The sequence below is a fragment of the Pseudorasbora parva genome, chromosome 9 (genome assembly GCF_024679245.1).
Source record: "Pseudorasbora parva isolate DD20220531a chromosome 9, ASM2467924v1, whole genome shotgun sequence".
NCBI lineage: Eukaryota > Metazoa > Chordata > Actinopteri > Cypriniformes > Gobionidae > Pseudorasbora > Pseudorasbora parva.
In genome coordinates this window covers 25679653-25693842 of record NC_090180.1, presented here as the reverse complement: position 1 = coordinate 25693842, position 14190 = coordinate 25679653, and the positions used below count along the sequence as shown (strand labels likewise).

Here is a 14190-nt window from a genome sequence, read left to right as displayed (position 1 = left end):
GTGTTCATGGGCACCCCCTGGATCCAGAAGTATGGCGGAGCAGAGTCAGAGGTGAGATTTTCTGAGTGGAAAGCCCAGATAGAGTATCTGGCCGGAATCCAAGGGTTAAGTGCGTCCCAATATCAACAGTTTGTGTTGAACTCCCTAGAGGGGGAAGCCCGACGAGAAGTCCAGGCCGCCCCAGAAGCCCTCCGAGCCACCGCACAGTCTGTGTTTAACTTTCTGACCGAACGATATGGAGACACCACGCCGGTATCCGTCCTCCGAGCACAGTTCTTTAATTGCAAACAGGGCCCTCGGCAGCCCATCCGAGCCTATGCGCTCCGACTGCAAGAGCACTTTACCCGGTTGCAAGGAAGACGCGACCACGGGTTGGGAGAGGGAGAAACTCTGATGCGGGATCAATTCTTGCTAGGGCTAAGAGAAGGCCCGGTGCGACAGAGCCTGCGAGTGCAGTTTCGACGAGATCCAGAGATGACCTTTGAGGAGTTAAAGAAGGAAGCGGTGGCTCTGGAATCGGACCAGCGGAAGTCGTTAATCCCCCAGTGTGTGCGGCCGTAAGTGGAGCAGCAGCAGCCGCAGTAGCCCCTGAGGGAGTAGATTGGAAACAGACCTTACGGATGGAGCTCCTACAAGACGTCCGCGAGCAAATGACAGCGCTGTCCAAGACGCTCCTGGAGGAGTTGCGGCTAGGCGCATTAAGACAGGAGGTAAAGCCTGCCCCTCGGGAGCGAGCCTATTCAGGTGGAGGCCGGGACCTAGGGAGGCAACTAAGCCGGCCTGCCCACCCTCGATTTGAGTGGGACGAACAAGGACGACCCATTTGCAACAGTTGTGGTGAGCCCGGACACTACAGCCGGCAGTGTGGCTCCCGACGAAGCTCAGAAGGGGGGTTTTTAGGTCAACCGGCCACTGTGGGTCGAGTGGTCGGGACCCTTTTAGATGACCCATCTCCAGTAACTGGCTCGAAGGATAGATTGATTGGGCAAAGCCCTGTGGTGGAGGTCCAGGTACGTGGTACTAAGGTACAGTGTCTAGTAGATACCGGATCTCAAGTCACCCTGTTTTCGGAGAGCCTGTCGAAGGAGCTGTTTGGAAGACGAAGTATGCAGGAAACCGAGGCCCCTTGGCTGACATTGAAGGGAGCGAATGGGTTAGACATCCCCTACATTGGGTACCTATTGACTGATCTGAAGATCCATGGGATCACCGTGCCCCAGAAGGGGGTAGTCATCGTCCAGGATCATTGTTTGGGGACCCATCGAGCCCTTCTGGGCATGAACGTAATCTCGGAGTGCTGGGAAGAATTATTCCGGGCGAGGCCCGTAAAGTCGATACCACCTGCAGAGCAGCGAGAGTGGGAACGCATTGTGGCTGACTGTCGCCGGATACAGGCAGCTAGGGTCCGAAGAGACCGGGAAGATACCGGCCGAGTGGCCTGTCGCTATGCCTTGTCCGTGCCAGCTAGGAGTGAGGCCATTGTGTGGGTAAGAGTCCCCCAACAGAAATATGGGCCAGAAGGCTGGGTATTAGTGGAGCCCCATCTGGATTGTCAACATGTGGAAGTGGCCCGAGGATTGGCAGTAGTCCGTCGAGGACGAGTTCCTGTGAAAGTACGCAACGAGAACCCCTATTCCATACACCTACATAGACATCAACGACTGGCCCGAGTGACGATGGTCGATCCTCATCAAGTAAGAGAAGAAAGAGATGTGAGCTTCCGGCAAGTGTGTCCTACCGTGGTTGAGGTGGCCTTAATTCAAACAGACTCGCCCCTGAAGAAGGCTGGGGAAGAGACGCCCGGCCATTTGGTAGGTGAGTCCCTGCGGGGAGAAGAGTTGGAAGAGGCTCAGACACGTAAACTGCGAGAACTCCTGGTGAAGTGGCAACATATATTCTCTGCACATGATGAAGACTACGGATGTACCAATGTGGTGAAGCATCGAATTCCCACTGGGGAAGCCGGGCCCAGTCGCGAGAGATACCGTCCCATACCGCCCACCTTGTATTCTGAGGTACGAACCCTGTTGCAAGGACTGCTTGATCAAGGGATTGTTCGTGAAAGCAGTAGCCCCTGGGCAGCCCCCATAGTCTTGGTGCAGAAGAAGACGGGAGCCTGGAGGTTCTGCGTGGACTACCGGAAGTTAAATCAGGTGACTAAGAAGGACGCCTTTCCCTTACCTAGGATCGAGGATTCACTTACCAGTTTAACTCAGTCGGCCTGGTATTCCACGTTAGATCTGGCAAGCGGCTATTGGCAAGTGCAGGTGGAAGAGGCGGACAGAGAGAAGACCGCCTTCACGACCCCCTTCGGACTATTCGAGTGGGATCGGATGCCCTTCGGCCTTTGCAACGCTCCTGCTACGTTCCAGCGATTGATGCAGCGATGTTTGGGTGGTCAATTGATGGAGTCCACACTGGTATATCTGGATGATGTTATTGTTTATTCCCCAGACTTCGAGTCCCATTTGCACCATCTCGAGAAGGTCTTTCAAGCTATGGAGAAGTATGGGCTGAAGCTCCAACCAGACAAATGTCACCTGTTGCGGAGAGAAGTAAGGTTCCTGGGCCACTGTGTAAGCGCTGCTGGGGTCTCTGTGGACCCGGAGAAGGTTTCAGCGGTACGAGAGTGGAATGTCCCGAAGACCGTGAGGCAAGTCAGATCCTTCTTGGGCTTTGTGGGGTATTATCGACGGTTCATTAAAGACTTCTCTAAGATCGCGAAGCCCCTGAACCAACTTCTGTCCGGGACGGGACGCCCTCGAGGCCGTGGATCTTCATCGATTGCTTGGGACTCTGAGTGTGGGAAAGCCTTTCAGCGGCTGAAACAAGAGCTGTTGCAATCCCCGATCTTGGCCTATGCAGATTTTACCCAACCCTTCGTCATGTACACAGATGCCAGTAACCTCGGCCTGGGGGCAGTGTTGGCCCAACGACAGGAGGGGGTGGAACGTGTGATCGCCTACGCTAGTCGGAGCCTCCATCCAGCCGAAAGAAATATGCCAACTATAGTTCCTTTAAGCTGGAGTTGTTGGCCTTGAAATGGGCGCTGAGCGAAAAATTTAAGGACTATCTGTGGGGCGCTAAGGTACAGGTAATCACTGACAACAACCCTCTTGTACACTTGCAGACCGCCAAGTTGGGAGCTGTGTAGCAGCGGTGGGTGGCACAGTTGGCCAATTATGAGTACGAGCTCCAGTACCGGCCTGGGAGAGAACATACAAATGCCGATGCTCTGTCCCGACTTCCGGAAGTAGAGGGCCTGAGGCGCCCACCTCAACAGCTACTAGACCAAGAGGAGAGGTATATGGTGGGCATTGTGGAGGCGCCGGGAGGCCAACGAGAGGCGGTGCCGATAAGCTGGGGTTGGGACCCTCGCCGCTGGAGAGAGCGGCAGCAAGAAGACAGCGGGTTGAGAACGCTACATTTTTTGTTTGTCTTGATATAAGTAATCAATTCAATAATTTTCATGGCGATATCTAAAGGTTAAACGTTTTACCCTATTCATGTGAGAAAAATAATGAATAGACATATGAATATGTTATATTTGGGTCTTTTTCTGAAATTTCCCCTAATGGGATTCTTCTGGGCTTTTTTTTTCTTTCTTTCTTACTCAGGACATATTGAGGATACAAAATCAGTTGAGTTTGATTCTGCAATTTGATTCTGTTGCAATTTGTTCACCCTTGTTTCCTTAAACGCCTGGACTAGTAGGCTATGTGCTTGCTTCAATAAAAATTAATACAGTTATGATGAAGCTAACTAGTTACTAGCTAGCTAGTTATTAGTTATCTAACATTAAAAACATGTTTCTATTTAATAAGAAAGTCATTCGAACCTCAAAGTGTTAACCTGTCACCTCTGACCTTTAACAGCTGTCACAGCTCCTGGTGCAGATGGGATGTGTTGTTGCAGGAACTGATTTGCTATAGGCTACTTCTGACTGGTCGAAATCTCATGCTACTTAGGACAAATGTAATGTACAGAAGTAGCTGCACTGCTTAAATACAAAATTAAAGTTTTTGAAGGAAAATATAATTAAAAAGTCACTCTGATGACATCATTTTTTATGTGAAATGTGCATTTTTACCCCCAGTTGTCATAGTATGGGGAAATATTTTGTTTTTTTAAACCTGAAACCAATTTTATTGGATTCCCCGACCCCAAAAATGTACACTTTGACACCAAATGTGTCATTATAGCGATAACAGAAGCAAAGATATGGAGTATTTTCGGCACATTGTCGGCCATTTTTGAAAAAACCTGTTTATTTTTGATAAAAATTGTGATCTCACTTGTGTCTTAGGATAAATTTATTTGTATGACCCTAAGGTACTTCCATACCAAAGGGGACCTTTGCATCATGACTTGAAGTCAAAAGTCACTTAACCTCCCTACTATAATTTAAAATCAAATTTTTAACTGTCAGAATTGTGGACATGTAAAAAACCATTACACTACAAAGTACACCATTTCCTTTAGGTGTATTTTCCTTTATTATTGATATTTCAGTTCAGTTGTGAAAGTGTTGTCATTTATTTTATTTTTTTTTTGATACTGCTTACCTTAAATGCTTGTTACACCTTGTTTATTGATTAATTCTGGTAGTTGCATTGTTACTACACAGTTGATTCAGTCATTGTAACTTCACTTGTTGTTCTCCAGCAACACTACAAAATTTATATAATTATACAAAGTTTTACCAGTCTATAGAAAAACATGACAACTCCCCGAGGACCTGCAGAGTTTATAGCTATTTTTAATCAGTCTGATTCAGTAATGATCGGAATATACATTCCCTACTATGCAACACTTTTGTGTATACATGATGTTTATATTATTTTATATATTTTTTAATTATACTGAAAATTAAATAATAAAACCTGTTCTTCTTCAGAATCCTGCCTGCAGTGGAAACCCCCATCAAGGAAATATTGGAAGAACTTGCAACAAAAATAAACTCCAATCAAACCTGCAAGTTTAATATTAACCGTGCCTCTGTACTGGATGGTGCTGTACGGGGATTTACCAGACTCTCATACAATCCAAATAACAGAATGGTGATCAGGTTCTCTGATGATAAAGGAAAGTATGAAGAGGCTATTGATCTGGGTGGTCCAAAGCGAGAATTTTTACGGTTACTCCTGGTGGCACTAATGCAGTCATCAATGTTTGAGGGAAAGGAGAACAGTCTCACCATGGCTCTTGATTCCCAAGGTTAACATTATATTTGTGCTGTTTGTTGTACATATTTGAGAACTTGTATTCTACATTGCATAATTGTGATTTTAAGGTTGTTTTAAGGCTGTTGTATTGATGTGTTCTCTAATTTCATGTCAGCCATCAGGGAGGACAGGTATTTCATAGCAGAGAGAGCAGTAGCAGCCAGCCTTGTACATGGAGGACCTGCACCGGGTTGTTTCTCTAAAACCCTATTTGACAGTTTAGTTCAGGGGCCAGACATGTGCATACCTGTCTTGGACGATGTAGCTGACTGTGAGCTTTATAATAAAATCAAAAAGGTTTGCTTACAAATGCAGTATAAACGTTTCATTTACTTATGTACCATCATGCTTTCTCAGATTTACTCAAAAATGTGTTCCGTTATAAAAGCCATAGCTTAGTATAACAATATTGTTTATAGAAAACGTCTCGGTTACGTATGTAACCCTCGTTCCCTGAAGGAGGGAATGGAGACGTACGTCAGAACTGAACCGACGAATTGGGATCTGCCCTCAGAGACCTATCCACTTCGAGTGTATAAAAACGAGCCAATCGGAGATTGGCATGTGATCCACACATTCCACGCTCCGCCCCGCAGCGCGGGTATAAATAGGAAGTGGAATGGTAGATCAAATGCTTTTTTCAACTGAGGAGCCGAATACGTGACTGGGCTCCTAGCTGAAGCACAGCTCCTGGCGACGGGACGTACGTCTCGTTCCCTCCAACGAGGGTTACATACGTAACCGAGACGTTCCCTTTCAGTCGGTCACGTTCGACGTACGTCAGAACTGAACCGACGAATTGGGATACCTTTGGAAAACGCCAGGATGCTGGCCCTTCCAGCGTCCTGCTTGAGCGCACTGGACCGTCTAGTATGGTACGGAAGTCAGGGCTCCAAGCAGGGAGGTCAGTCACTGCTTTTTTGCAAGACCCACTTAGAGTGACCATAGACCGCTGGGAAGCGTGTTCTTCTCGGGAGAAGGTACGCTGCGGGGCCACGTCCTTCAGGGAAGGAGTGGTGGCCGAATACACATAAGGACTAACCTGGCAGTGTAGTGCAACATATGGCAGTCTCTGGGGTGGTTCCAACCTAATTGTAGGGGGGAAAGAACACGCCCAGAGACGACAGAGCGGGCTCTGTCAAGGGAAAGACACGGGGCTAGCCCGAAGGGTAGCTGATACCGTGGACGAATACACATATGGGGTTGCCGTGAGGGAACCGCTACATATGGAACCCAGCCTACAACCACATTCCACAAGCATACGGGTGCAGGCCTAGCGTCAGACGGTCCGCAGCGTCTGACACCGCATGGGGTGACGGAGGAGCTCAACAGGGTTAGCCGGTTTCCCGGGGAACACAACTGGAGACAATAAACGCACGTATCCGGCCCAGAGGGTGGGAGTGGCGTTGCAAGCCGACACTTAGAACGGGCACTTAGCGCTCCTGGCCACCAGGGGCGAGGATGCGGGAAGATACCGGCTCTACACGTAAGCTATAAAACCTAGCAAACGTGTTAGGTGTCGCCCAGCCCGCAGCTCTACAAATGTCTGTCAGCGAGGCGCCTTGAACCAGCGCCCAGGAAGAAGCAACACTCCTAGTGGAGTTTGCTCTTACACTGAACGGGCAAGGCACGTCTTGGGACTGGTAAGCCATGACTATAGCATCCACTATCCAGTGGGCTAACCTCTGCTTGGAGACAGCCTTTCCCTTCTGCTGGCCTCCGTAACAGACGAAGAGTTGCTCTGAGGTCCGAAAGCTTTGGGTCCGGTCAATGTAAGCGCGAAGAGCGCGGACCGGACACAACAAAGCCAGGGCTGGGTCTGTCTCCTCCAAAGGCAGCGCTTGCAAGTTCACCACCTGGTCCCGGAAGGGAGTGGTAGGAACCTTGGGCACGTATCCGGGCCTGGGTCTCAGGACAACATGAGAGTTACCAGGCCCGAACTCTAGGCACGATTCGCTGACCGAAAGTGCATGCAGGTCCCCTACCCTCTTGATCGAAGCCAATGCAGTCAAGAGCACTGTCTTCATTGACAGGATTTTAATCTCAATAGACTCCAAAGGCTCGAAGGGAGGGCTCTGAAGTGCACTGAGCACTAGAGCTAAGTCCCAAGAGAGTATCGAGGATGGACGAGGAGGATTTAGTCTCCTCGCATCTCTGAGGAACCTGACGATTAGGTTGTGCCTTCCCACGGACTTACCTTCGACTGCGTCGTGATACGCCGCTATTGCGGCGACGTACACTTTGAGGGTGGAGGGAGACAGCCTTCGCTCCAACCCGTCTTGCAGGAAGGAAAGCACGACACCAATCGAACACCTTCGGGGGTCTTCCCGGCGGGAAGAGCACCACTCAACGAACAGGTTCCACTTCAGTACATAGAGGCGCCTCGTAGAGGGGGCTCTAGCTGAAGAGATGGTATCTACGACTGCTTGTGGTAGTCCATCTAGAACCTCCGCGTCCCGTCCAGGGACCAGACATGAAGATTCCAGAGGTCTGGACGTCCTCCCTGACTATGCACAGAACTTGTGCAAGAAGGCTCACTGGGGGAAACGCATATTTGCGTAGGTCCCGGGGCCAGCTGTGCGCCAGTGGATCTGTGCCGAGGGTACCCCCGGTCAGGGAATAGTACCACTGGCAATGGGTCGAGTCCGGAGAGGCAACAGGTCTACCTGTGCGGCTCCGAACTGGTCCCATATCAGCTGGACCGCCCGGGGGTGGAGTCGCCATTCTCCCGGAGGTGCTGACTGCCGAGAGAGCTCGTCGGCTGTCAGCGCACCAGGGACATGCATGGCCCGAAGCGACCTCAGATGCTTCTTACTCCACAGGAGCAGGTGGCGGGCGAGTTGGAGCATGCGACGGGAGCGTAGACCACCCTGACGATTGATGTACTCAACGGCCGCCATGCTGTCCGTACGGACCAGTACATGCTTGCCACATAGCGGCCCCTTGAGGCGGCGTAGTGCCAAGTGTACTGCTAGCAACTCGAGGCAATTGATATGCCAATGCAATTGTGGTTCCGTCCACAGACCCGCAACTGCATGCCCGTTGTACGTGGCCCCCCAACCCGTGGATGAGGCATCCGTGAACAGCACAGCATGCCTGGACACTTGTTCTAGGGGCACCCCGGCCCGGAGAAACGGGGCGTTGGACCACGGGCTGAAGGTTTGGCGGCAGTAAGGAGTCCCTGGGACCCGGTACTGGCCGCTCTGCCACGCCCACCTCGGGACTCGGCCATGAAGCCAGTGTTGGAGCGGTCTCATATGAAGCAATCCGAGCGGCGTGACCGTGGCTACGGATGCCATATGCCCCAGGAGCCTCTGAAAAAGTTTCAGTGGGACCGCTGTTCTGCCTTTGAACATATTCAAGCAGTTCAACACCGACCTGACTCGCTCCTCCGTGAGGCGCGCAGTCTGGTTGACCGAATCCAGCTCCATACCGAGGTAAGAAATACTCTGAGTAGGACAGAGCTTGCTCTTCTCTCGGTTGACCCGAAGGCCCAACAGGCTGAGGTGACTGAGCACCATGTCCCTGTGTTCGCACAACTGCTCCCGAGACTGGGCGAGAAAGTTGAGAATGCGAACGCCACATTCTCGGAGTGGAACAATGGCTGCCTCCGCAATCTTAGTAAAGACGCAAGGCGACAGGGACAGCCCGAAGGGCAGGACCTTGTACTGGTATGCCCGTGCCTCGGACGTAGAACGTAGGAACGGTCTGTGTCGAGGAAAAATCGAGACATGAAGTACGCGTCCTTCAGGTTGAACGCTGCGAACCAATCCTGGGGACGGATGCATTGAAAAATGCGTTTCTGCGTAACATCCAGAACGGGAGCTTGAGCAGGGCCCGATTCAGGACGCGCAGGTCCAGGATTGGCCGTAGCCCACCCCCTTCTTGGGCACAATGAAGTAGGGACTGTAGAACCCTGTCTTCATCTCGGCTGGAGGAACCGGCTCGAACCGCGTCCTTCGCCAGTAGGACCTCGATCTCTGACCGCAAGACTCGAGCGTCGCTGCTTCGCACTGAGGTGAAGAGGACGCCTTTGTACTTCGGTGGCCGGCGAGCGAACTGGATCGCGTAGCCGAGTTTGATGGTACTGATGAGCCAACGGGACGGTCGAGGGAGCTGTAGCCACACTCCCAGGGACCGCCCGCGCGGGACCAACAGCACCACAGACATGCCCGGGGTGGGGCAGCGCAATGGAGTGCCCTGGCTCGATTCGGGAGGCCCGGAGTGTCGCGCGAGCACTCCTGGTGCGGGCAGGGAGTGGGTGAGAAGGCCTGGAGGCGTCCTCAAGCTCACTCGGCTGCTTGCTGCCCGGAGGCAGAGAGGTGGGAGAATCAGACCCGACTCGGGAGGCCCGTGGGCGGCCCAGAGTGTTATCTGAATGTTCCCGGAAGGGGCAGAGAGTGGGTGAGAAGGCCAGAGGCGTCCTCAAGCCCACCCTGCTGCCTACTGCCCGAAGGCAGGGAGGTGGGGCACTCAGACCCTACTCGGGAGGCCCGAAGGCGGCCCGGAGTATTGTCCGAGTACTCCAGGTTGGGGCAGAGTGTGGTTGAGAAGGCCCAGGGGCGGTCTCGATGCCCACACTACTGCCCCCTGGCGAGGGAGGGGAGGAAAGAAGTAGCAAGGCCCGGGGGCGTCGCACACTTCCAACCTGGCCCTCTGAGGCCCAGAGAGAGAGGAACTGCTCTGAATATGTGGGAATATGTGGCAGAACGTTAACCAGTCAGGGCCCCCCGGTCCTCCTCCGAGGGGGTGGGGGAGGGATACGAATATCACCTCCCCCCTAGCAGCTCCTGTTCTCCCCAGCCTGTCCGTCTCAGGGCCGCGTCCCCTTGCGCTTGCCTGCCGGTTAGTGGGGCCCTGGACGGGTTGGGCGCCTCCCTCGCGCCCGGCACCCTGCTCCTCCAGTGGAGGCTGCTGCTCGGCTCTAGCAGGGTGGAGGCGGACGCAGGAGGGGATGCCCTCGGCGACAAGCCGGCAGAGGCGCCGCGACCGACGACCGAGCAGCTCGTCGTCGGCACCCTGGTGCAACGCCTCTGTCTGCTTCTGGGCCACCAAGAACTGCTGGGCAAAGTTCTCGATGGCGTCGCCGAGGAGGCCAGCCCGACAGACAGGCCTTCGTTATGCATATCTGCCGGGTTCGCCCTGTTCCTGTACCACTAGTGTGGACATCGCCTGACCCAGGGAGCGTGCAGTGATTTTCATTGCCCCTAGGGCGAGGTCCAACACCGCACGCAGTTCCTGCACAACCCCTGGGCTGGGACTACCCTCGTGCGTGCAAGGCAGAGGGCAGTGAGAGAGGGAAAACCATGATACTTTTTTTTTTTTTGTCTCATTTTTGGCCCTTTTGACCCTCCATATTTCCCTCTCTCCGATGCAGCAATTGACATCTGTCCTCTGCCAGAGCAAAAAATGAAACGCTAAGACCTTTTCTCTTCCAGGACCAGCGATTCCATCTCTCACTACAAGCAGGCATATGAGACAGTGAACGTGGCCGTCAAAACGGCACACAGCGCACTGAACGCTCAAGCCTCAATGAAGAAGGCAAGGCGAACAATGCCCTGACGTGGTCATGTTCTCATGAGAGAATCCGTACCACCCACGAACAGTCCTCAGGCCACCAGAGCTTATCAGCCAAAGTAGTCCTTTTTCCAGTAACACCAGAATATGATCTAGATCGGGGGATAGGCGAAGGGACTCGACCCCATCTGAGGTTTCATAGTCTCGGCCGTGCATCTAGAGCACCGACTGACGCGCGTCGGTTGCTGTGACAACCACCGCTGTCAGCCGGCCGCTCGACGGCACAAGACGCGCTGAACACTCAAGCCTTTTATGAGAAAGGGTGAGACGAACAACGCGCCGACGTGACCATGTTCTTCTGCGAGAACATGAATCATCCACGATCGCAATTTCACCTGCGATCGTGGCCGTCAATGAGGACAGGAAACAGTTGCATTCCAGGAATGCACGGTTTGAATGACATCTTGAAAAAGACGCAGGGTCAAACCGTGTTGCTCTTTTAGGATGGAAAACTGCTCTTTTAGTTGTGCTGAAGCACTCAGGGAGATGACCGCGTTTAGCACGCAGTCCACAGTGCAAGCCTGCGTGTGACACTCAAAGGGGAAAACGCCCAGCGAACCAACAATGGAAAAGCTCTTTTGCTCTTTAATGAATGCAAACGATTGCAACGATGGTCGGTCTCTCGCTGAGAAACGCTATAACACCCGCACTGGCAGTTCCTTCCTTTTCTCCAAGACTCAGTCTCTAAACACTCTTCGTGGAAACAGCAATGAACTGTTCGGCTCCGAAGTTGAAAGCATTTGATCTACCATTCCACTTCCTATTTAAACCCGCGCTGCGGGGCGGAGCGTGGAATGTGTGGATCACATGCCAATCTCCGATTGGCTCGTTTTTATACACTCGAAGTGGATAGGTCTCTGAGGGCAGTTCCCAATTCGTCGGTTCAGTTCTGACGTACGTCGAACGTGACCGACTGAAAGGGAACTTTAATTTGAAAATCACATTCCATTTGCTCATATACAGATTTCTAAAGCCACAACTCTTGAAGAGCTACAACACTCAACTGAGCCCATTATGGACTACCTTGCCAACGCAGGTTGTCTTAGGCCATTAAGAAGCATTGCTGACAGGGACAGGCTGGTTGAAGACTTACTAATGTTTCAGGTGGTGAATCGTGTTCGTGGACCATTTGAAAGGTTTGTTAGGACTTCAGAAATATACACAGTACATTGGATGAATATTTTGAATCAGACAAATGTATTTAAAATTGAATTAAATACAATTATAAAATGCAATACAATTATTTAATTGATTTCATAAAATTAATGAATGCTATGTTATTTCAAATCTCTCTTTTAATTGTGAATCATACTAAATTCTCTTAATGTAGGTTCAGGGATGGACTAAAAACTCTTGGCGTCCTTGCAAAAGTCCAACAACACCCGGAAGCATTTAGATCTGTGTTTTGTCACCAGCCAAATCAGCTGACAGCAGACATAATGGATGACCTATTTGAAATACAGTGGTCAGAGAATGGGAGCAACAAACGAGCAAATGAGAACAGAGTAATTGCTTTCTGGAGGGACTACCTGCAGGATGTGGAAGGTAACCTTGTAATAAGCACATTTCACTTTTAATAAGTTACAGACAATAATTAGTGCAACTGGAACATTTCTTGTCTTGCTGATAACATCTCATTCAAATATATTTGAAGTGCACACTGTAAACAATCATTTGTCAACTTAAAATAATTTATTACTCTGCTGTCTTAATTTAAAGTTTACGTAAAAATGAAAATAATAATAATAAAGCTAGCGGGGTGTAAAATTTAAGTTGGAATTTTAATTTTTTTACATCATAATTTATATCAATTCATTGATTTGAAGCAGTAAATTATCATTTGTTCTGCAATATAAAGACAAATGTCAATATGAAGCTTTTTAGTGTCATTGTAATTCTAAATGCATATATTGTTGTACGTGACGCTATTGCTGCTAGTGGTCTGCTAACTCCATTGATACAATATCTATATGTGTATATACAGCTGTGCTCATAAATATATCTTCTAAAAGTGATATTTAAAAAAAGACAGATCGTATAAATCACATTTTGTTTTATTTAGCACTGACCTGTGTATTTCACAGAACTCACATAATACTTGAATTTACCAAAATAACCCAGTTCAAAGGTGTAATTACTCTTTATTCTAGATTTTGTTGTATGTTTTTATCTGTTCATGAGTGTCTTTTTATTAGCCATTAAACTGTCCACAGCACATTAAAACAATCCTTACATTTCTCTTCTTTTCCAACATAATCTCCATTTGTGAGAATGTTTTAGCAGCGACTTATGTGTGATGTAGAGATATATCTTCAAACTCTTCACTGAGAGATCAGTTACTGAAGTTTCAAATCTTAAGTGATGCAAATATTAACAGGGACGCAACACAATTCAATACATTAAGAGCCAGGTCAATGACAAACATGAGTCATAACTATCACAAACATAAAAAGAGTTGATTGTCCAGATTGCCCCCCCCCCCCCCCCCAAACACCCAAATACACTGTTTAGTTGTTGACATTTTGGTTTGGTTTTTTTCTGTTTACTCAGAGGAAGGGTCCCAAAGGCTTGGAGCAATCTTAGCATTTGCTACAGGATCTGATCAGGTTCCACCAGTTGGATTTCATCCTCAGCCCTCTATTGCCTTTCACCATGACAGAAACTCCACAAAGATTTCCAGTTGCAAATACATGCATCAACTGCCTTTGCCTGCCATTATATAGCACATATGGCACTTTTAAAAGCAACATGGAATTTGCCATTAATAATACCTACGGATTTGGCAAGGAGTAAGAGATACATTTAAATGCTAAGATGTTTTAATGCTGTGCCAGTGTTCTTATTGAGGCATTTTGTAACACAACTTTATTAAATAATTTTCAGCAATGTTAGAATCAATCTTAGCAGTACATGTTTAAACCTTGGCTATAGAATTTAACAGTTTTCAGCTGTTGCAGTTTTTGCAAGCATTTCCTTAATGCAACATTTGTCAACACTTGTTTATGAGTTCTAATTCAGAACAATCACAATAAAGCTCTTTTACTGTGTTTGATCCTGTTGTCTTTCCAATAATTGTACAAGTGCCGAAAATAGATTAATTCCATGATTTCCATCGTTTTGAAATGGGTTAAATGCTTCCAGAATATTTTCCATGGTAGTGTCATTTGGCCGGTAAATGTTTTCAGGAACTATTATGTGCCCTATCTCGAGGGAACTTCGAGCTGCGTCGAAACGCTAGGGGACGCCTCTGCGTGCCATGTCATGAAGCACTTGTGTAATCAGTCCAATAGCGGGACGATACGTCACGGGCGGGTGACGTCATCGACCAGGAAGCTATAAAGCATGCCCGGACCAAACAGTCACTAGCTTCTGTGTCTTCACAAAGCGC

At 49.5% G+C, this 14190-nt stretch overlaps 1 pseudogene; it reads left to right on the top strand.

Moving 5' to 3' along the window:
- Positions 1-9393: 9393 nt before the first annotated feature.
- Positions 9394-13814, top strand: LOC137089839 (G2/M phase-specific E3 ubiquitin-protein ligase-like; annotated as a pseudogene).
- Positions 13815-14190: the final 376 nt, after the last annotated feature.